This window comes from Eleutherodactylus coqui, chromosome 4, assembly GCF_035609145.1.
Source record: "Eleutherodactylus coqui strain aEleCoq1 chromosome 4, aEleCoq1.hap1, whole genome shotgun sequence".
NCBI lineage: Eukaryota > Metazoa > Chordata > Amphibia > Anura > Eleutherodactylidae > Eleutherodactylus > Eleutherodactylus coqui.
Genome location: NC_089840.1, coordinates 2076837 through 2088838, shown reverse-complemented (window position 1 = coordinate 2088838; position 12002 = coordinate 2076837).

The window sequence follows — 12002 nt, the reverse complement described above, 5'->3', positions numbered from 1 at the left end:
CATTGACTTACAGGATTGCTGCACTCCAATAGGTGGCACTATAGATGCATTGTTTCCATCTCCCCCATTTGCTATACTGCCATCATAGTCCTCCCCCTACCCCACACCTCCCTCCCTTTACAAACCAAGCAGTAGTAATCACCTGATACATGAATTCCCCTCCCAATTTCCTTCATGCATCCTGTTACCCCGCCCCTTTTTAGTCAAGCCAATCAATGAACATGGAATGGTTTTCCCCACCCTCTCTCAGGTATTTATACCACTGGCTCTCCTGCAGCTCCCATGCTGAAGCCCTTTCTCCGCGTCTCCCTACGACATACAGGTAGGCTGACTTCTCCTTTATCCCCGGCATCCTATAACCTATACTGCCACATCCCCCCCTCCCCCTTCTATCTTAGTACAACCTTAGCAGCTAATATGTTCCAGTGCTCAGTTCAATTTACCCCGGTCCCTGCATGGAATTACCCCGCCGGCATCCTCTGCCATATACCATCCACATATCATCCCTAATCTGACAAATCTTCATCTTTAGGACCTCTGGCACCCCATCCCCCCCCCCCCCCCCCCCCCCCGGCATCCTGCCAGTGAGCTGCTTTTTCAATTTAATTTTTATATGGTTTTATTCTTATTTTTGCAGTTTGCAAAAAGGTTTTCTTTCCTCTTTTTTTTTTTTTTTTTCAAACTTTATTCCTTCCCATGAGCCCGACGCTGTAAATGCACAAATTCTGAAGTAGCTTTCCACTAGACGTTTTTTTTCTCATTTTCGCCATGCGTCTGCATGCACACTTCTATATGCCCCTCTGGGGTGGAGCTATTAGATCTCCATTTTCATTCTGTAGTCCCACCATTTTGTTACATTGGCATTATTTCCCTTTACATATTTGCATTCTCTATTAGATTTATGGTTTTTGTTTTGTTGTCATCTATCTTCTTATTATATATTTATGGATACATTTGTAAGATCTCATTATGCATATGATTATTCCCCCCGCCCCTCCCCTTTTTTCCTCCTTCCCTCCACCATGTATTTGTACATATCACTCGGTGTTCGGTCCAGTGATCTGAGGGGCTCGACCCCGAAACGCGCTTTCAATTGCTGTTTTTTCTTTTGTGAAATAATAAAATAGAATCACTTTCATTATCGCATCGTGGACCTTAATCTTCTAGTAGCTTGGAGCGCTGCGCCTTCACACTAGGATTTCTCCACACTCTTTTCGCTATCCTCGCGCCCACCTTGGTGGGGCGTCATCTGGTTGGCAGCACCTTCATCACTTGAACTATCTCACTTCTCTCATCGGGTCTCGCTCCACCCTCCTTTTTCATCTCTTTCCCTCCAGGAGTTTAGCATCTTTTACTTACCTTTATGTTCTATCATTGCATCTGACCACAGACGGGGACTAAGGGTCCCATGTCTGGTGTCTTGTTTCATGATAGACATCAAAGCCTTACATTCTTTAGCGATCTCTTTACCTTCCATATTCCTTACTATGTTTTTGGCCATTATCCATTCTGACTCATCCGAGGTGGCTTTCTTAGACCATCCGTTACCCATGTTTCACTGGTAATCTATATGGGTTTTTAATAACCTTTTCCCTCCTTATTTGAGGAGAGGGTAACCCCGTCTGAGGATATCATGTCAACTATGGCAAAGAGATTCTTGTCACAAATCAGACACTTTTCCTACAGACAACATACAGTACAAGTGTCCCCGCTGCGTGACCCTAAAAACTCAGGCTTCACAGTGCCGGACCCACCTAAACCATCGGCCCCTCGTCAGGGATCCAGAACACATTACCAGTAGATTAGGGAACTTAGATCATAGAATAGCCACACTAGGACAATTAACCAACCTACTGATGCTATTATGGCCTTTAAACACACCGAGTTACACATTAATTCCAACCTAGACAACGAGACAGCTTATTTGACAGGGTTCTTTGTCATAAAATAGACCGAGTTTAGACCTTAAATTAACCACTCAATATAAATGAACACACTTACCCAACTCTGAGCAGACAGAATCACAGAGACACAATGAGGGATACGAATAAGAGTTTCTTACCAGCCGGCTTTGTCCTGATTATGGGTCTGTGCATTCTGTCCGTTCGAGAGTAAGTCGGGTCAGAGGTTCCGGTCACTCGGTCCCTGTTCAGGCGCCAGCTGTTATCGGACCACACCGGTACCGATCTGATGCCCTCGTTGCCAGGTACCAAATCGGTAGATATGGAAGCCCGTGGTGAGGAGATTTGCTAGTAATTACCTATGAATAGCATGAAGTCCCTCCCTGTCAGACACTTCTCCATGAGAATCAATGAATTATGTTTAATGAAGAACATTGAGAGTTTTTATACAGAAAGAAGAGGGCGTTATTCATACAAAGGGACAATCCACCTTGAGCTTTTTTTTTGTGGTGCGCATGTCTATAGTCTTACACCATTTGGGTTAGCATACACTTAGGCTCTAGCCAACCAGCTGTACATGAGCACGTACTAGGGGGAGAAAAATCTGGAGCTACTGCAGGTCTATGAGTTGGGTACTGTCTGAGCGGTTCATACCTCCTACAACCAGACGAAGTTATAACCTGCCGATTAGCCAAGATTGAAAATACCCATTATCCCCCAGAATAAGCAGGAAGGGCATTAGTGGCTCTCTGAATGCATCAATACTAGAGATGAGCGAGCACGCTCCGATAAAGCAGTCACTGAAGTGAGTATCGCTCTTCGAGTAACTGCTTACTGGTCCGAGCAGGCTTGGGGGGGGGGGGGGGGGGGGTGAGAGAAATATCCCCCCCCCCCCCACTTTCCCCCGCTTACCCCCACCACCCCAAGCCTGCTCGGACCAGTAAGCAGTTACTCGAAGAGCGATACTCACTCCAGTAACTGCTTTGTCCAAGCGTGCTCGTCTCTAATTAACACACAAACACCACTATAGATGAATGGTGCATTTATCAGAGCACATCGGCTATTATACCCTATTAATGAGCCCATGCCACATGCCAGGCCACAGTACCCTCTCTTGATATGCCAGGAGATTTCTCTAGGATATAATCCAGATATTTATGGTTGATTGGCCGATGCACCGGTATGTACGCGTGTGGTAGGTCAGATTGGTTCTAGCCCAGTTTGGGATTAATCCCACGATATCCCTTCCTGTGGCTATTGTGCCCGTGCTGCCAATGTTTGAGAGATATTTCATAAAGCTTAATATTTTAAGATAAGATACATAAAGTTATCGCATTGACAGTTTATATTCCATAAGATACCAAAGTGGAAGATCCAGTGTGCCTTTCTGGTTAATACAGAGCGCCTTGAATCCCGTTCTTCACTCTGACCAAGCTCCCCTCACTCTCATTAGTGGGCCATGCCTTCCCTCGTCCCCAAGATACCATCTGGTCCTAATGCCCTTTACAGATGGTTATGGGTGTCACGTGGGAGCAGAAAATGTACAAAATAAACTTGATCAACTTTGCACAAATTCTGCACTGGGAGGGCGTTAGTTCCCACCTGTACAAGGAGCCATTAGAATACCCGTCTAATACCCTTTAGAGCCGAGGTTCCTGTTACGGCAAAAATATATGGCCGTCTAGGGAAAGCGGAGTGTACCCTGTGAATGATGTCATATGACCCATGTTAGGGCGATAGCCTGCTGAGGGACAGCAGAGTGTACCCTGTGAATGATGTCATATGACCCATGTTAGGGCGATAGCCTGCTGAGGGAAAGCGGAGTGTACCTTGTGAATGACGTCATATGGCCCATGTTAGGGCGATAGCCTGCTGAGGGACAGCAGAGTGTACCCTGTGAATGACGTCATATGACCCGTGTTAGGGCGATAGCCTGCTGAGGGACAGCAGAGTGTACCTTGTGAATGACGTCATATGACCCATGTTAGGGCGATAGCCTGCTGAGGGACAGCAGAGTGTACCCTGTGAATGACGTCATATGGCCCATGTTAGGGCGATAGCCTGCTGAGGGGCAGCAGAGTGTACCGTGTGAATGACGTCATATGACCCATGTTAGGGCGATAGCCTGCTGAGGGACAGCAGAGTGTACCTTGTGAATAACGTCATATGACCCATGTTAGGGCGATAGCCTGCTGAGGGACAGCAGAGTGTACCGTGTGAATGACGTCATATGACCCATGTTAGGGCGATAGCCTGCTGAGGGGCAGCAGAGTGTACCCTGTGAAGGACGTCATATGACCCATGTTAGGGCGATAGCCTGCTGAGGGACAGCAGAGTGTACCATGTGAATGACATCATATGACCCATGTTAGGGCGATAGCCTGCTGAGGGACAGCAGAGTGTACCCTGTGAATGACGTCATATGGCCCATGTTAGGGCGATAGCCTGCTGAGGGGCAGCAGAGTGTACCGTGTGAATGACGTCATATGACCCATGTTAGGGCGATAGCCTGCTGAGGGACAGCAGAGTGTACCTTGTGAATAACGTCATATGACCCATGTTAGGGCGATAGCCTGCTGAGGGACAGCAGAGTGTACCGTGTGAATGACGTCATATGACCCATGTTAGGGCGATAGCCTGCTGAGGGGCAGCAGAGTGTACCCTGTGAAGGACGTCATATGACCCATGTTAGGGCGATAGCCTGCGGAGGGACAGCAGAGTGTACCTTGTGAATGACGTCATATGACCCATGTTAGGGCGATAGCCTGCTGAGGGACAGCAGAGTGTACCATGTGAATGACGTCATATGACCCATGTTAGGGCGATAGCCTGCTGAGGGACAGCAGAGTGTACCGTGTGAATGACGTCATATGACCCATGTTAGGGCGATAGTCTGCTGAGGGACAGCAGAGTGTACCGTGTGAATGACGTCATATGACCCATGTTAGGGCGATAGCCTGATGAGGGACAGCAGAGTGTACCGTGTGAATGACGTCATATGACCCATGTTAGGGCGATAGCCTGCTGAGGGACAGCAGAGTGTACCGTGTGAATGACGTCATATGACCCATGTTAGGGCGATAGCCTGCGGAGGGACAGCAGAGTGTACCTTGTGAATGACGTCATATGACCCATGTTAGGGCGATAGCCTGCTGAGGGACAGCAGAGTGTACCTTGTGAATGACGTCATATGACCCATGTTAGGGCGATAGCCTGCTGAGGGACAGCAGAGTGTACCGTGTGAATGACATCATATGACCCATGTTAGGGCGATAGCCTGCTGAGGGACAGCAGAGTGTACCGTGTGAATGACGTCATATGACCCATGTTAGGGCGATAGCCTGCTGAGGGACAGCAGAGTGTACCTTGTGAATGACGTCATATGACCCATGTTAGGGCGATAGCTTGCTGAGGGACAGCAGAGTGTACCTTGTGAATGATGTCATATGACCCATGTTAGGGCGATAGCCTGCTGAGGGACAGCAGAGTGTACCGTGTGAATGACGTCATATGACCCATGTTAGGGCGATAGCCTGCTGAGGGACAGCAGAGTGTACCTTGTGAATGATGTCATATGACCCATGTTAGGGCGATAGCCTGCTGAGGGACAGCAGAGTGTACCTTGTGAATGACGTCATATGACCCATGTTAGGGCGATAGCCTGCTGAGGGACAGCAGAGTACCTTGTGAATGACGTCATATGACCCATGTTAGGGCGATAGCCTGCTGAGGGATAGCAGAGTGTACCGTGTGAATGACGTCATATGACCCATGTTAGGGCGATAGCCTGCTGAGGGACAGCAGAGTACCTTGTGAATGACGTCATATGACCCATGTTAGGGCGATAGCCTGCTGAGGGATAGCAGAGTGTACCGTGTGAATGACGTCATATGACCCATGTTAGGGCGATAGCCTGCTGAGGGACAGCAGAGTGTACCCTGTGAATGACATATGACCCATGTTATGGCGATAGCCTGCGGAGGGACAGCAGAGTGTACCGTGTGAATGACGTCATATGACCCATGTTAGGGCGATAGCCTGCTGAGGGACAGCAGAGTGTACCCTGTGAATGACATATGACCCATGTTATGGCGATAGCCTGCGGAGGGACAGCAGAGTGTACCGTGTGAATGACGTCATATGACCCATGTTAGGGCGATAGCCTGCTGAGGGACAGCAGAGTGTACCTTGTGAATGACGTCATATGACCCATGTTAGGGTGATAGCCTGCTGAGGGACAGCAGAGTGTACCTTGTGAATGACGTCATATGACCCATGTTAGGGCGATAGCCTGCTGAGGGACAGCAGAGTGTACCGTGTGAATGACGTCATATGACCCATGTTAGGGTGATAGCCTGATGAGGGACAGCAGAGTGTACCTTGTGAATGACATCATATGACCCATGTTAGGGCGATAGCCTGATGAGGGACAGCAGAGTGTACCTTGTGAATGATGTCATATGACCCATGTTAGGGCGATAGCCTGATGAGGGACAGCAGAGTGTACCGTGTGAATGACGTCATATGACCCATGTTAGGGCGATAGCCTGCTGAGGGACAGCAGAGTGTACCTTGTAAATGACGTCATATGACCCATGTTAGGGCGATAGCCTGATGAGGGACAGCAGAGTTTGCCCTGTTACTGACATCATATGACCCATGTTAGGGCGATAGCCTGCTGAGGGACAGCAGAGTGTACCGTGTGAATGACGTCATATGACCCATGTTAGGGCGATAGCCTGCTGAGGGACAGCAGAGTGTACCTTGTGAATGACGTCATATGACCCATGTTAAGGCGATAGCCTGCTGAGGGACAGCAGAGTGTACCGTGTGAATGACGTCATATGACCCATGTTAGGGCGATAGCCTGCGAAGGGACAGCAGAGTGTACCGTGTGAATGACGTCATATGACCCATGTTAGGGCGATAGCCTGCTGAGGGGTAGCAGAGTGTACCTTGTGAATGACGTCATATGACCCATGTTAGGGCGATAGCCTGCTGAGGGACAGCAGAGTGTACCGTGTGAATGACGTCATATGACCCATGTTAGGGCGATAGCCTGCTGAGGGGTAGCAGAGTGTACCCTGTGAATGACGTCATATGACCCATGTTAGGGCGATAGCCTGCTGAGGGACAGCAGAGTGTACCGTGTGAATGACGTCATATGACCCATGTTAGGGTGATAGCCTGATGAGGGACAGCAGAGTGTACCTTGTGAATGACGTCATATGACCCATGTTAGGGCGATAGCCTGCTGAGGGACAGCAGAGTGTACCGTGTGAATGATGTCATATGACCCATGTTAGGGCGATAGCCTGCTGAGGGACAGCAGAGTGTACCTTGTGAATGACGTCATATGACCCATGTTAGGGCGATAGCCTGCTGAGGGACAGCAGAGTGTGCCCTGTGACTGAAGTCCCGGTGACCCGTGCAGTAGGGCTGCCCACACCCAGAGTTCAGTACGTCATATGATGGAGGAATTAAATGACAGAGCCCACACAGTTATGGATCCATCAAAGAATTCCCAACAAATAGATGTCGGCCATCTTTATTTATAGCCCCCTTACATTGGGGTGTCGCAGCATCATTGGACAATTATCCAAGCCCGTTTATTGGTTAGTTTCCAATCCAACATTCCTCATAGGTCAGTTTAACCCTTCTTCATTTCCATTGGTTACATCTCATTACTACAAGAAATATCCTAGTTCTTTGCACAGTTCTCATTCCGACCTCTGATTGGTTACTTCTCAGACATTTCATGACATTCACTGGATACATTCTGATCCTTCATTTGCATACCTTCCAGAAACTTCCAAGTCAGCAGTAAATAACCTCTTGATGGAGTGCTGAGGGGCCCAAGTAGCTCTTATCTTATCCCCATATGTGTTCCCTGTACTTAGCTAAGCATGTGGTCAGCCATTTGTGTAGTACATTTCAGGATGATTCTGTGACGTAATATTTCAAATATCACTTATATACTGTGAGGGATTAGCGTTTGGGGTCAGTAGCAGCGTGGGCATCCGCGGCCAGAGACAGTGACACTGGGCAACCAAAGGTCCTTTAGTCCAGGCTTCGCCTGGGTTTATTGCAGCATACAACACAAATAAACCAGGCCTTGACTTCAGGCCAACATAAAATAATCACCTGCTCGTCTGAGCGCTTACTACACAGAGTCCGGCCCTGACTACTCGCTTCAAAACGTCACATAGTCAGTCCGGTCCTCAGACCTGTGGAGGTCTCACCACACCCTCCTGGGTGTTGAGGTTAGGGGCGTCACCCTGTCAACCTCGCCTTTGGCTCTCTCAGCCCACACGCTGGGCTAGCCGGGCTCCTTGCTCCACAGAGCCCTCTCCCTGGCTCTCAGCCAGACGCTCTCTCCCTGGCTCTCAGCCAGACGCTCTCTCCCTGGCTCTCAGCCAGACGCTCTCTCCCTGGCTCTCAGCCAGACGCTCTCTCCCTGGCTCTCAGCCAGACGCTCTCTCTCTCTGACCTGCAGGCCCAGGCTTTATAAGGCCTGGTACCAGCCTCACCTGATACGTGGGAGTGGCCATCCCACCCTTCGCTTTGACCACTCCAGGAAAAGCCGGCCCGAACTATGCGGCTTGGAGCCACTTACAAACTACAATGTGTCAGTAACATAGCGTTACTGACACAGAAATGCTGGCTTCCTCCACCGAGCCCAGGCCGCTCGGTGGCACGTATCCACCCTCCAGCACTTTGTCAGCCACTGTCTCACATACCCTCCCCCTCTGTTCGAGCCCGTGGGTTCGGACACTTAGCTGTCCTGAAATGCGTCCTTGACGAGGCCTGGGTGTTGGGCTTCGGTCCCATGCTCAACGTCTCTTCTTCTTGGCCCTCCAGGGTCAAAGCTCCAGGCTCGGGGGTCTCTTTCTAGTGCAAGAACCTTGTCTCTGTGTTCTTCCAGTTCCTTTACCTCTGACTCTGACTTTTTCTTGGTAGTATTCAGTTCGCTGATGAGCTGGTCCTTGGAGCCAGCATCCCTGTGATAGGCTTCTACCACTTGGACAAACAGTTTCTTCACTTTTGGGGTTTGGTTTTGTACGTCACTACTCTTTTGCTGCAGTTCTTTCAGGACTTCTGCGGCCACTTGTGAGACCTTCTGAGCCTCAGTAGTCTCCTTTTGTAAACATAAATTGGCACTCTTTACTACTTGTAACTTTTTCAGATTCTTTAACAAAATCCCCTTTTTCTTTTCTGTCTGAACAAGGTCTTAGACATCCCTGGTCTCAGAACCCTTCTTTCAGCCGCTTGGCTATCTGATTTGCAGCATTTCATCTTCATGCACAACTTCTCTGAGAACTGCTGAAGCTCTGCTATTTTTTCTGACACTATTTTCAGGGGGCGCTTCAGGGTTAGCGCTTCAGTCTCTTTCTTAATATTCTCCAGCAGGATCTCCATTTCTGCTACCGGTCGTTGGAACACCCCGTTTAGCTTTCCCCGTATCAGGGTTCTCTTTTCAGCATCTGTCTTGGTGCTTATCCAGTCTTGCATTTCAGTGCGCACCCGCTTGTTATGCTTTTCTTTTGCAACTTTAGGAAGCACTGACTTCTCCTCAGTAAGCCACTGTTCACACCTCTTTTGCTTCTTCTCCCAGTTGGATGCCATCTGACATTGGTAACCAAGCTCCACACTAATGTCTTCTACTTCCTGCTGAAGGCACACTGTAAACTTCTCAAGTTCATCATAGACATCAGTTTGAAGGCAAATCAGCTGATTTAGCGCTTCCACTTCTAGGATTTCACCGTCTTGCTCTTCAACCGTGCCCCAGCATGCAGGGTTCTCATACAGTTTCTCTTCCCTCTCTGACATCCTTTTCCGGGTGGGTGTTAAAGTTAACACTTCGGTCTCTTTCATACAGACCCTTTCTTCAGCACGCTCACATTCAGTGACACATCTTGCAGACCTGATTTTCTCTTCTGTGAGCTGCTGTTCACATAGTTGCTGTGTCTTTCTTAGTTTGGATACAAGGTCCCTTTGGAGACCAAGCTTCACAGAAGCACCTTCTATCTCTTGCTGAAGATGTACTTTAACCTTCTCGAGCTTGTCACAAGCAGCTGTCTTCTCTTCACACTGCTGCCTTGTAGTTTCTAATTCTCCTTGTATTTCTCTTTTCTGCTCTTCCACAGAATCCAGACACAAAGCACTCTTCTCCAGTCTATCTTCCAGATCCACCATCTCAGCCTGAAGTGTTGCAATCTGCTCTGATAGGTTTCTCTTAGCTTTTGCATCCTCCCTACTTGCTTGAGGAGCAAATTTTTCTCACCTTGCATAGCCTTCAGGTGTGCACTGAGACCAAGCTTCTGCTGCTTCTGTTCTTGCAGTAACTTCTGAGACTCTTCAGTCTGAGCTTCCAGCTTCTCCTGCAGCCTGCTCACCTGCTCAGACAATGCTGTCTGCACACTGTCACCTTTCGTTCTCTTTATTTGTAGCTCTTGAAGCTGCATCTCTACCGTGTCTTTCTTGCATTCATATGCATACTTGTCTTCCAACAACCCCTTCACCTTTTGGGACAGCTCAAGACACTCACTTTCCAATGTTTCTTTCACTTTTTCAAGTTGCTTCAACAGCTTGGACAGTTTCCCCACAGCTACAGCATGACTCCGCTCCAGCTCCTGGATTTGGGTTCCATGTACTTCAGCTTCCTCATCCAAGCTCATCTGTAGCTGGGACACCAGTCTCTCAAGCAGCACTTCCTGGTTTTCCTTGTGACCCAGTAAGTCTTCCAAGAACTCTGCTTGCTTTTTGGTCTGACTGCACGCAGCTTTCTGTATTTCCAGCTCTTCCTTGAGCTGACTTACTTGGCGCTCCCAGTCACCATTTTTCTTTGCTAGCTGCATTTTCAACTCTGCAACCTGATTCTGCAAACCTGTAGTTTGATTCCGTGCATCTGTAGAAGCTCTTTCTAACGTGCAAGACGTCATCTCCAACTCTTGGGTTTTCATTTGCAGTTTCTTACAGTCCTGTTCACACTGCGCAGCTTGTGCCTCCAGACATACTCTGCGGTCAGCCTCATCTCTGGCTACATCTCTGAGGTCTTGTATCTCTTCATGGGCTGATGAAAGATATCCCTTTAACTTTTCTTTCTTACTTCTCATCTCTTTTAAGCGCTGTTCATACTGAACATTCTTCTGTTGCAGCAACAGTCGGCGATCAGCTTCCTCCTTAGCCAACCTCTCAAAATGCTCCTTCTCCTTTAAGAGAGCTGCACTTTTTGTTTTCAGCTGCTCCACCTCTTGAAGACTAGTTTCTTTCTCAAACTGTGTTTTCAACTTTTCACACTTAGGGGCTTGTTCTCCCAACACAGCCGTGTGATCCGTTTCAGTTTGTCGTATAAGGGGCTCATTCCCTGTAGTCTTGAGTGACTCTGTCAGTGTAGCCAACTGCTTTATTAGGAGTTGCCTTTTCTCCCGCTGCAGCCGCATAGCCTCTCCATGGGCTTTCAGCTGCTGAGCCATGGCCTCCTGTTGTGCTTTCCGCTGCTGAGCCATGGCCTCCTGTTGTGCTTTCCGCTGCTGAGCCATGGCCTCCTGTTGTGCTTTCCGCTGCTGAGCCATGGTCTCCTGTTGCTGCACCATGTTCTCCTGTTGCAGCACTATCTCTGGCATCCATTGCTTCAGCCATTCCTCCATACTGGCTGTATCTGGTTGCTGCGCCGTTGCAGCTTCCACCCGGGACATGGGGTTATGGCACGCTCAGACAATCTCTCTTTGGGCGGTTGCCCTTAGCAACGGTTCTCCAGTTGCTGCAGCAGAATGTCCATTAACTGGTGTATGTCTCTTTAAGACCGCTGCCCGCATCCAAACACCTTATGTGAGGGATTAGCGTTTAGGGGCAGTAGCAGCGTGGGCATCCGCGGCCAGAGACAGTGACACCGGGCAACAAAAGGTCCTTTAGTCCAGGCTTTGCCTGGGTTTATTTCAGTGCAAACAAAGCAAAATACAGGCCTTAACTTCAGGCCAACATAAAATAATCACCTGCTCGTCTGAGCGCTTACTACACAGAGTCCGGCCCTGACTACTCGCTTCAAAACGTCACATAGTGAGTCCGGTCCTCAGACCTGTGGAGGTCTCACCACACCGT